This window comes from Ailuropoda melanoleuca, chromosome 11 (genome assembly GCF_002007445.2).
Source record: "Ailuropoda melanoleuca isolate Jingjing chromosome 11, ASM200744v2, whole genome shotgun sequence".
Classification (NCBI taxonomy): Eukaryota; Metazoa; Chordata; class Mammalia; order Carnivora; family Ursidae; genus Ailuropoda; species Ailuropoda melanoleuca.
Window position 1 is genome coordinate 37,345,263 of NC_048228.1, and position 12,276 is coordinate 37,357,538.

At 33.1% G+C, this 12,276-nt stretch overlaps 1 protein-coding gene across 1 annotated transcript in view; it reads right to left on the bottom strand.

Moving 5' to 3' along the window:
* CCSER1 (coiled-coil serine rich protein 1) overlaps positions 1 to 12,276 on the bottom strand; it is a 1,293,520-nt gene that overhangs the window by 258,917 nt on the left and 1,022,327 nt on the right. The window lies entirely within an intron of this gene.

Genomic DNA, 12,276 nt, shown 5'->3' on the forward strand with positions numbered 1-12,276 from the left:
CTGGGAAACAAACTGTAGCTGGTATTCTAATATTTCAAAATATTTAATTTCCCAGTTTTCAGTAATTAAATATTAACATTTATTTCCTTCAAAACCAAATACCATATAACCTTTTAAGTCATAGAATAATTTTCTCTAGGTTTTTTTTTTTTTTAAGATTTTATTTATTTATTTGACAGAGAGAGAGATGGCCAGTGAGAGAGGGAACACAAGCAGGGGGAGTGGGAGAGGAAGAAGCAGGCTCCCAGCGGAGCCTGATGTGGGTCTCCATCGCAGGACTCCGGGATCACGCCCTGAGCTGAAGGCAAACGCTTAAGGACTGAGCCACTCAGGCGCCCCTCTCCAGGCTTTTGTACTCAAAGTCTTTATAGTATTTTAGGGTTTATTTATAGTAATAAACATTTTATTTTTCCCTTTAAAAACTTAGTATTTCTTTAAAAGTTAATTTTCTCTATAGTCTCTTTCTGATATAAGAAATTTATAAGCGCTATTTAATTCTTGTAATAATTAACATCCATTGATTTTATCTAATTGAATTTTCTCATTTTGCTGGTTTTTAACTAATAAGTAATACAGAAAATATATTTAACCAAAGAGGTAATATATGGTAATATATTTCATTAGAAAACTTAAATTATATTTTCAATATGTAATTACAATAAGATGACATGGTTAGTTTTTGGAAATTGAAGAGCCAGCCAAGGGTGCCTGATTGGCTTAGTTGGTTAAGTGTCAGACTTGATTTTCGCTCAGATCATGATCTCAGGATCCTGGGATGGAACTCTGTATCAGGCTCCGTAGGGAGTCTGCTTGAAGATTTTCTCTCTCCCTCTTCCTCTGCCCTTCCCCCCACTCTTTCTAAAATAAATAAATAAATCTTTAAAAATAAATAAATAAATAAATAAATAAAGAGCCATCCATATTTCATTAGTGTGTAAGCCCCTCAAAGTCAAAGACTGTTTTAGTTATCTTGATAAGAGTATCATCTTATGTCTAATATAGAACCTGGGCCATATTTATTGAGTTGATTTGGAACAATGGAAAGCATTTGTATTCCAATGTCAGAAAAAAACAAAATCTAAATTCTGATTCTGCCATTGCATATTGTAGTAGAACAACCACTCCCAAAATATTATTTCCAAGTGGTGATCCCAGTTCGTTATGTGACTATTTGGAAATAAAGTCTTTACAGATGCAATTAAGTTAATGATCTTGAGATGAGACAGCGTCATCTTGGATTTAGAGTGGGCCCTAAATCTAATGTCCTTGTTAGAGACAGATAAGGAAAAGACAGAGGGGCATGTAGAGGGACGGCCATGTGAAAATGGAGGAAGAGACTACAATAAGAAGTTCACAAGCCAAGAAATACCAAGAATTGCCAGCAGCCACCAGAAGCTAGGAGGTGGGCATGAAACAGATTCTCATTTGAGCCTCCAGAAGGAACCAACCATGCCGACATCTTTATTTCAGACTTCTGACCTCCACAACTGTGAGAAAATAAATTCCTGTTGTTTTAATCCACCAAGTTTGTCATTATTTGTTATGGCAGCTCTAGGAAATTACTATAGGCATATGGTCACTAAAAGAGTTAGATTTCTCATGTAAAAATGGGGCTAATGCCCCCTTTCTAGATCTATTAAGAAAATTAAATGAGATAGCTTAAATAAACTACTTACCCTAGTGTCTGATATCCAGCAGCACTCAAACACATTGGTCTACCTCCTGACAACCACTCAGGAGTGGTCTCTATTAGGATTTCCCAAAGGAATATTTCTAAAATATGCATCCCTTAGCAAGGAGTATAAATAAAATTTGTATAAGTTTACACAAACTACAATCCATTAAAAGGCAATTTTCATGTATATTCCCTGTATTGCTCATGATTTAAAAACAGCACGATGCAAAAATTTAATTAAATGCAGTGAATATTAGTTATAAAGAAATTACACAGCACTTTTAAATCTCTTGTACTGTCAGGATGTCAGATAGAAAATTTTCATCTTCCTCCCTGAATGCTTGTATTCATGAGCCTACCATCACAACTACCCACACTGATCCCAAGACTAAGTGTAGAATGGAGGAATGAAAAGACAAGGGAAAGGACTCTAAACTCTTAACTCCTGAAGGGTCAGAGGAAAGCTTTCATAGCTCATAATTTAAGACTAATTATTTAAATTCTTAGAGATTGAAAAAAATCATGTAATTTTTAAATGCTTTTAATCTTGACAGTGTGACCTCACATTATTTTTTGTTATTATTTTTAATATTTTGCCTTTTTTTTTGCTATTTCTCTACATGAGAGCAAAGAAAACATCCTTATTAATCATGAATAGAATTTTGGCAAAAAAGGCTGACTGTAAAACACATTTTTTAACTTAAATATCTTTCAGAAAACAAAATTTTAAAGAAACAGATTCTACAAAACTCAGAACTACTTCAAAGCATTCATTTAATGTATTCTGATTAGCAAGTTTTTATAAAAGAATATCAATGTCCATTGCATATTTATTTATAAGGAATGATTTTTTTCTTTCCCATGTAAGTTAAAACAAAAGCAGTGATTAAAAAATGTTTATTAGTTTCAGATACCAATTAGCATTTGCTAGATAAAAATGATACTCTAGGCAAAAATTCTTGATTTAACATAAGGATTTACCTCAATGTTGACTAGAGATTGGTAACAACAAAAGGTCCTCAATTAAGTAGGTTCTGTGTTTCTATTATTTCTATAAATTCCCTAAATGCTATAAAGCCGACAAAAAAGCACACTGAGAAAATAAAAGTTCCATTTATAGATGTTTACAATATTGCTTTAAATGAACGGCAAGGGTTTCAAGGAGGGGATGGGAATAAGAGGGGACACTAGAAAATTTTCTTATGGGGTCTCCCAGGAAAACTTTCCTCAATGCTGTTTTAGTCTCCTGAAATTATACTTTGTCTTTCAGATTTAAAAGCAGACCAAGAAGGAATTTTTTTATGGACAGACACCTCTGAACAAGATTCATACGAAAACTGTATAAAATTCAATGTTGATTTAATTGACTTCCAATTTGAATTGTTACCACTAAATGAATCTGATGCTTAAGGTCCCCAGACCCTAATCATATGTTCTCTCTGTAAATGTCACATGGGAAAGCAGATCATGAACCATATGAGAAGGATGCGTGTAGACCATGGAATAATGCAGATAAGGAAATGCTCAAGTCTTGAACTAAGTTATTAATGTGTCCATTTCCACAAGAAATTATACATACCACGGGGATTAAAATTCAAGTGTCTCCTGGATTATGCATGAAGGGGTACTTCAAAGCTTGACCTCTTGACTTTTTTGTTTTCTTTTTTTTGGTCTATTTTCGTGATAACCAAACCCTCTACTTATGGTTGATGAGGTCAGTTTCCCTCAGATTTTATACTGAGGCTTAATATAGCTATATTGTAAGGGTCATGTCACATTTTTAGAATTTAAGGTAATTTGTATTGATTTTAGTTCTCAGAGGTCAATCATAATTTCAAATGTTTATGTCTCTTGGAGACTATTTCATTATGTATTTATATAGGATGCATATTTTCTTTTTTTAAGGAGTGGGCAATACACCAGATCAACACGAACATGCTATGAACAATAAACGAGTCACATGTCTCTCAGTGAACAGGTACAGGGGTACATTTGCCACATTACCTGTTTTAGGCCAACATGTAGCCTTTTGAGTACAAATGCAGTGTTTGTACAACAGGATTCTTAGTAAACTGAAGAATACCCATCACCTAGAGATTGTATGTGTGACAACAAAAGAACTCATTTTAACTGATATTTTAAATTATGAAAAATTGTGATACTGATATTTATATGTAACACTGTGATTACCTCAACAATAATGAGACATTTGTTTTCCCCTTGAGGGTCCAAGTAATCCAAAGGAAGATTTTAAAATGGAGATTTCCTGACCTATGCTAAAGTAGTTGAATGCTGTGGTCTATTTGTTCTTTAGGAAGCAAAAATAAATAAATAATAAATAAACAAAACACATTTTTTAATCTACATTCACATCCAGTCATCTCTAATTTTTTGACATAAAAATTAGATCATAAGTGATAATTGCCTCCTTTCATAAGCAAATTGACAAATGGACTTAAAATAGTGTACAGGTTATCTGAGCAATCCAATGCTACTTAAACAAAACCTTGCACAAATAAAGAAAAAAGACCCTAAATTTCAATAAAAATCACTCTTTGCCAAAAATATAAAACTTATTTTTTAAAAAGAAAGAACCTCCATAACATTTGTTGATGTGAGTTTAGTTTGACCTATAACAGAGAAACTGACCCTCCCCAACACTGCAAGGGAACTCTTCAGTTGCACCAATACCCAATCCGTTGGTGTTACGAGCTATGTACAGCTGCTCATGGAAGCTGTGTTCTAGCCCCCTGCCATGCCTTTCCACATCCTGCTCCATCCTCCTGAACTTGTTCTTGTTCACATTCTATTCAAACTTCAAGAGTTGGGCATCATCTCCTAATTCGACAGAAAGAAGAAAACTTTCCACAGAATTTAGGACAGAATCAAGGGAGAAAAAGACATGATATCTTGATAGAAGCATTGAAAAAAAAAAAAAAACAAACCTTGGAAGGAGAAACAGGAAAAATGGGTTAGAACCCTAGCTTTGCCACTAATCCTTGAACTTTGAATAACTCAGTCTCTCAAGAATTTATTGGAACACCTGGGTGGCTCAGTCGGTTGAACATCTGACTCCTGCTTTTGGCTCAGGTCATAAACTCCTGAGTCATGAGACAGCCCTGTGCAGGGGTCTGCAGCTGGGAATCTGCTTTGGATTCTTTCCTTCTTCCTCTCCCTCTGCCTCAGCCCCTCCTCTTCCTCCTGCTCTTGTGTGCTTGCATACTCTCACTCAAATAATAAATAAATCTTAAAAAAAAAAAGAATGGATTTGTGTTGTATGGACTGGAATAAATAATCTCTAGGACCATTTATAATTTCATATTGTTAGCCTATGGCAATTTCTTATATTCTCTATTTGGAAACATTTAACCTATTTGTACCTTCAAGAAAAATCATAAAAGATTAAATTCACTCTAAAAATCCATGAAATCACTGGGTCCGAACTATTAATCCTAAATATATTTACTAATATATTTCTTTAATATAGTGCCTTAATCTAAACTTTATTTTAAACTTTATATGTCATTAGTGATCTTATCACTTATCGTAAATTTAATAAAAGCAGAATATAGCACCTTCTGAGTACTTATAAATATTTATTAATACATAGAAGGTAAAAATTATAAAATAACAAGTATAAAAAAATCATCTACTAAAAAAAAATCAGCTACTTTGATAATGAGATGCCAGTTTAATGATCAGAAACTTCCAAATTTCTAAGAGCTGATTATTCCTAATTCTTAAAGACAGTAACTTAATTCACTCAATTAGCTTACTAATTTAAAAGGAAAATAGGAATGTAAAATCATATTCCTCTTATTCTATACTCTAGTATTATCCTATAATATTTCTTGTCTATTAACTTTAGTACTTCAATTTCCAATCTTTAAATGTCATTCTGTTTTAGAATAATTTCAGAATAGGCAAAAGTCCCTTGATTAATAAAAAAATTTTGGTTGAAGCAAATCACAACGTAAAATTAGTATTTAGGTTAAAGCAGTTCAAACATTTTAATAATTTTTAATTACAACAAGAATGTCCTAATTTTGGTAAGAGGAGACTGCAACAATATGACAATATAAATTATAGTCATTGAGTATAGAAATATGGAATAGCAAATGAATTAATAGATCATTCAGATTTTATAGTATGGGTTCCTGTCTTTCCTCTTTGCCATATTGGGTACACAGTTTCTGCTTCATCATTAACTTTCAATACCCATTATAAAACTGTATGATATATAAGTGCATATATATTTATCAAAAGAAATATCTGCAAAATAATTATAACAGAAGTAGGAGGCATAAACTATAAAAATATCGTGAATATGATTGCTATAGACTAAATGCCTGTATTCCCTCAAAATTCAGATTCAGAAACTAATCCTTAATGAAACGGTATTTGGAGGCGGGGCCTTTGGGAGGTGGTCAGGTCATGAGGGTGGAGCCCTCAAAAATGGGATTAGTTCCCTTGTAAAAGAGACTCTAGAGAGATCCTTCATCCCTCCTGCCATGTGAAGACAGAGTGAGCAGCCAGCCATGTATGAACCAGGAAGTAGGTTCTCACCAGCCAGCATCTACTGACTCTAATCTTGAAATTCCCAGCCTCCAGAACTGTGAGAAATAAACGTTTGTTGTTTAAACCACCCAATCTACATGGTATTCTTTTTATAGCAGCCAGAACAGACTAAGATACTGCTCATTTTGGTAATACCTTAGTAGTAAATACAACTTAATCTCATTTAAGATTTACAAATTACATCATAACATGTCGCAAATCATATATGAATATAGAACAGATCTTTCTATATATGATTTTTTTTAAGGCCAGGTTTATTTTTGGTTTCATTTATTCCATTTCCAGTGTTCATCATTTCTTCCTTTAACATTTCTTGTAACGGAGGTCTGCTGGCAGTGAATTTTCTCAGTATTTTTTCCTGAAAAAGTCTTTATGTCACCTTTATTTTTGGAAGATATATTTACTAACTATAGAATTATGTGCTGCCAGTTTGTTTTTCCCTTTTGAAACTTTAAAGATATCACTTCATAATCTTTTAACTTGCAGGGTTCTTGATGAGAAATCTACTGTAGTTCTCATCATTGTTCTCCTGTATATAATGTGTGTATTTCCTCTCCTCTGGCTACCTTCAGATTTTGTCTTTGATTTTCAGTAGTTTCAGTATGTTATGCCTGGGTGTGTTTTTTGTTGTTACCACTCTTTTTATCTGTTCAGTGTTTCTTTTAAGCTTTGTATCTATAATTCAACATATGCCAATAATTTTAGAAAATTTCTGGCCATTATTTCTCGAATTTCTCTTCTGCACTATTCTTTTTCCCATTGAGATTCCAATTACACCTACGTTAGAGCACTTGATATTGTACCATAGCTCTTGGATGTTCTTCCCTCCATCCCCTTGTTCGTTTGTTTATTTTCCCTCCACTTTTTGCTTTTTAGGTTGGGTAATTTATATTGACCTATCTTCAAATTCATTGATTCTTTCCTTGGCCATGTTGAGTCTTCAGATCAGACCATCACTGACATTCTTGATCTCTGTAATTGAGCTTTTAATAACTAGCATTTATATTTGGTTCATTCTTACAACCCCATCTCTGCCTGAATTGCACATCTATTTTTGCATGTCATCAAACTTTTCCATCAGAGTATTTAACATATTAATTATGGTTATTTTAACTTTTCTTTCTGATACTTTCAATGTCTGCAGCAATATCTGAATCTGATTCTGTTGCTTCTCCATTCTCTCTGCAGTGTGTTTTGTTCTTGCTTTTCTTTGTGCCTCAGAATTTTTGTGGGAAGTCAGATATCTTGTGTAAGACATTAGAGATTTAAGCTAATAAACTGTACTTCTGAAAACAGGCATGCCATTCCTTCTGCCAGGGCTTTGGTGTGGGAGTCTAGGTCAGTCTAGGGAGAGTTGAACTGGGTTTGTTATTGTTGCTATGGTTACCCATCGGCTTCAATTTTCTCTGAACACACCTTCTATTTAGGGCATGGACAGTTTGCCACAGGGTTTTCCTAAGTGTTTGCTCCATTTTCAGCTTTAGTCTCTCCTTTGTGCTGTGCCTCAGAGAGGGTTTTTCCCCATGCTTGTAATATTCCTATCCATATTCCACTATTACTTATAACCCAATGCTTTTAGTCTGTGGAACAGAGAGAAAGGCATTTTTGCTCCTGTGATTAAGCCTAAATCTTAGGTAGGTACTATGTCCTTGGGTCTCACAGATGTGGCCTTCTCAGTGCTTCAGCTTTCCCACCCGGCAATAATTCTGGGCTTATCATTCATTCTTGTCCCTGTCTCAGCAATAAAAGTTGTTTTTCTTTTCCCTTCCCCCAACTGCAATGGGTTTTCACCAGTGGGTTTTGCTTTTCTTTCTGTATTTTAGGTGTTTGTTCTGTATGGATAATAGGAAAAAGAATCTGGGTAGAGTTTTGTGCCTTTCCTGTAGCAGCTGCTTGTTCCTTTCTTTAAACCTTTAATTCAAGTGACACTTTCTCAGGAATCTTGCCAATATTTTTTGGAGGAGCACCCAATGAAATCCATAGAGAAGAGTCTATAAGTGGGTGCACATTCTCACTATATTTTATCCTTTTTCTAGCCCACATTCAACCCCTACCAATTAGTTAATCAGAATTTAACAGAATTCGTACTGTTGTCTGACTGTGTCTGCTATATCTAGTCTCTTCTTGAAAACTGTCACTTCACCTCTGTCTCAGGTAGCTGGTTGCCCTGTTACTTTAGCACTCTGATATTGCAAGAGAAGTTGTGGATTTACATTTTTTTCAGGTTTTTTGTTGTTATCATAAGGGTGCAATGCATGGTTTTTCTAGTTTTTTAGATCCCAAGCTAAAACCAGAATATCTACATATGGTTTTAACATATATTAACTAAATAAATTCAATAGCCTAGAATAACAATTACTATTGTCTATAAATCAAAGGAAATGCCATATATATATGAACTGAATATAGCTTTCACTTTTTATAGCTCAAAATTGTAAGCTCACGTGAAACCACAACTTTGGTTTCAAAAGAATGACAATACTGAGAATTTTCCTTCCATAAGATAACACAGATTACTAGAAAGTAGAAAAGATACAAAAGAAAAATGTAATCAATTTTATTACCTTGTCTTCTATTAGTTGTATGTTAATGTTTCTTCACACCACTTAGTGTGTTTCCTTCCTAGAATATTCCTAGAGAATATTCTATTTTCTTTGTGACTGAAACGTCTCTTCTGAAAAATTTTCTCATTCCCAGATATATGTGCACATTTAACTGTGAACTTAAAGACACAATGCACTTCTCTAAGACTATAAAGTCACTTTACTCATGTAACATTTGAAGCAACCCTACCAGATGTGACTTCTAAAGTGTATTTCAAAGGTAGTGATAGGAAAGCTTTGTTATTTCTCACTATTGTTGAAATCTGTTCCTTTATTATTTCTAAGTAGATGGAAGAATGAAGAAAATAAGTAAAATCAAAGTTACATCTAAAATAGGATGATAAATAATGCAAAGATATCGTGTGGGATGATAGAGAGAGAAAAGAAAGGGAAATGACAACAAATAAACTGCTACACCGAAAAGGAAAGGGAATAAATGAAGGCACAGTGGAAAAACTAGTTTGAAAAATCTGTGTTTACAAAGACAGCCTAGCATCTTAAAAATGTTCCTTCCGACTTTAAGATTAATGTTATTTCAAATAATTTGCTATCCTGCCTTTCTTCTTAATGTGTTGTTTTTCATCACTTGCTGATGAAATCAATTTGGAACTTAAAAATCACTATTTAGCTCTAAAAGGAAGGCAGAAAAAGAAACTTGATGAAAATTGGGGCAGTAAGTTAAGGCGAAGGAGAGGAAAACATACTTTGGGAAATTGACAGTATACATTTTTTTTTTTGATAAACTGAATAAGAACGATAGCTATTTCATAGACTCCTTTTATATTTTCAAGGGTAGATTGAAGTACAATATGCATAATCCTATGGAAACATTTAATCTTTTAATTACATGTAGCTAGTTAATTTCCCTTTAATTCTTCAACTATTTATTTATCAAACAATAAAAATGTGTATGTTTTTGTGTTTATGCCCTCTCTTTTAACATACAATTTAGCTCTGTTTGTGTTATAAAGGCAACTGCTATCTGATTCTGAATAGGAAGGTAATATTATTATCATGCGGAGTCATTTCAATTAGTTTGACATTCAACTAGCTGGAGAATGACTTAACTAAATTAGGTAAGTACCTCTGAATAGGGTACATATAAATATTTGATGCTCCCTTGTTTTATAAATTGGAAAATAATAAAGCCATACTATGAAATGAAAGGAAAACACCTACATTTAATTATTTTAACCAAATCATTTTTGAACTGTTGCATGCATTTTGAAATATGATGCTCACAGTTTTTTCTACAGAAAGTATATTTATGGTTTATTAAATTTTAGAATTGGTTTGTGAAATTTTAGGATATTCTTTCGAAAAAGATAACAAGAACCATGCCTGTTAGAAAGGTATGGTTCTGTAATTTAGAACACTTATAGTTAGTTACTATAGCCACAAAATAGAAAATAATAGTCTATGTGAATCAATTCTTATATTTTGAAATGTTGAGATAATATTTTATGGGTCAAATCTTTGCAAGTTTGTATTCAAATATTATAAATCTCAATTCACACAAAGATAGAGTTGGTCTTACCAGCATAAGATAGCACTTCACTCACTAAAGGTGATTATAAATTTTAAACCAGAAACCAGCCTGAAATTAAAAAGTCAACATCATGTGAATAGATGATGTATCCTTTTAGCATTTAGATAAAAACTGTACTATTAACATTCAAATAACTTTTCAAGACTCCCCCTTCCCCAAGTTAATCATTCTACAAGCATTTCTCTGAAAGTGAAAAATATTAACCAAGACTATATTACCATCAATTTAACTTTGATCAATTATTAGTAGCAAATACACACATATTTGAGTGGGCCCTGTAATTAAAAGCCACATAGTGTTTCCGGAGATGGATGTAAATTCTCTCATTGTAGATTCATAGCCTTTCTAATTACCTCATCGTCTAAGCAATCCCTCTTTGTTGCTAGATTCTGTTTCGGGTTATCAGCAAAGGAAATTGCAAAACTGGATATATTTTTTGAAATAAAGTGACAGCCATAGAACAAGGAAGTCCTTAATAATGAATTTAAAAAAACAAAACAAAACACCAAAAGAATGACACTTTGGTTAATTGTAACCTCGAGAAAGTGTTAGTCGCCACTTATGACGTACTCCTAAATAGAAAATACTAGAATCAGGAACCAACTGTAAGATATCTAGATAGGCATTGATTTTAGGGAAGGGGCAGGAAGAGAGAGGTTTAATATCAGTATTCTCATGTTCATGTATAGAATAAAACATTCACTCTTTCAATATAATGTCTTTAATAAGCACTACAATTAAATACTTAAGGAGTCTGGACTAATATGTAGTTCAGAGATCCTAAGACTTGAACTTGACCCAAAGGAAATGTCATAATTAGCATTCTAAATTCATAGGCTTACTATTTCCAAGTCCACATGTTTAGGAGGGTAATATCCATATTATGGTCTTATATATTGAGGCACAGAATACATTTCAATTTTAGATTTTACACTTAGAAAAACCACCCATCATTTTATTTTCGAGAACAAATGATCTGAGCTCTCAAATATTTAATATTATCTTCATGTCATGCACATTGACTCTGTGAAAGTGAGTAATAAGATAAATCCAAATTTAAGATTATACTTCTACTCATAATTTCAGAGCACTTATTAAATGAACTAATTTCTAAAAGTTTCTAGTAACAACATCTTCTCTATCTCCCTGACAACAGATGTTCTTCTATATTCAACGCAGTACAACTTATGTAACATTTGACTTTTTATTTTATAAAGAGGTAAATAAAAAGTATTTTATCTCATTTGAAGTCTTGCTATAGTTTTCACTTTATATCATTAATACCCTACCAATGTTATCATAAAAGAAACCATACCATAAGTGTACTTTAGAAAGTTAGATGACGAAGTAGATAAGAAAAAATAACAGCAAGGGATAATCCGACACCTCTTGGTGATTATTTAACTCTCACAGAATATTTAATATGCCTAAATCCAATCTTCTATTCATTAGCAATTCTTTTTGCCAAAACTTTATTCATAATAATTCAAACCTTCAAAAGCGTTTCGTGAAAAATGAAACAATAAAGTGCCTATGTTTGTTTGTTGTTTGAGCAGCTTTAGAATGATGCAAAGTGCTGCATTTTTTTAGTTGACTCACAGATCCTTCTCAGTGAATGGGATCAAATTGTATGTTTCTTCTGCCAGTAGGGAAGAAAAGTATTATGAAACAGGACTGTAGCTTTGAAAGACCTTTAACATCATATTAAGATGAACCTAGTGGGTATTTATTGCTTTGCACAACAATGAGAAGCACGTGGTGTATTGCTGTAGCAGTCTATAATGGTGGTACACAGCCATGATTTTCTGACGTGTGGAAAAAGAGAAAAGACATGGATGGAAATGGGCAATGAAAAGAGCTCTTTCTCAAAG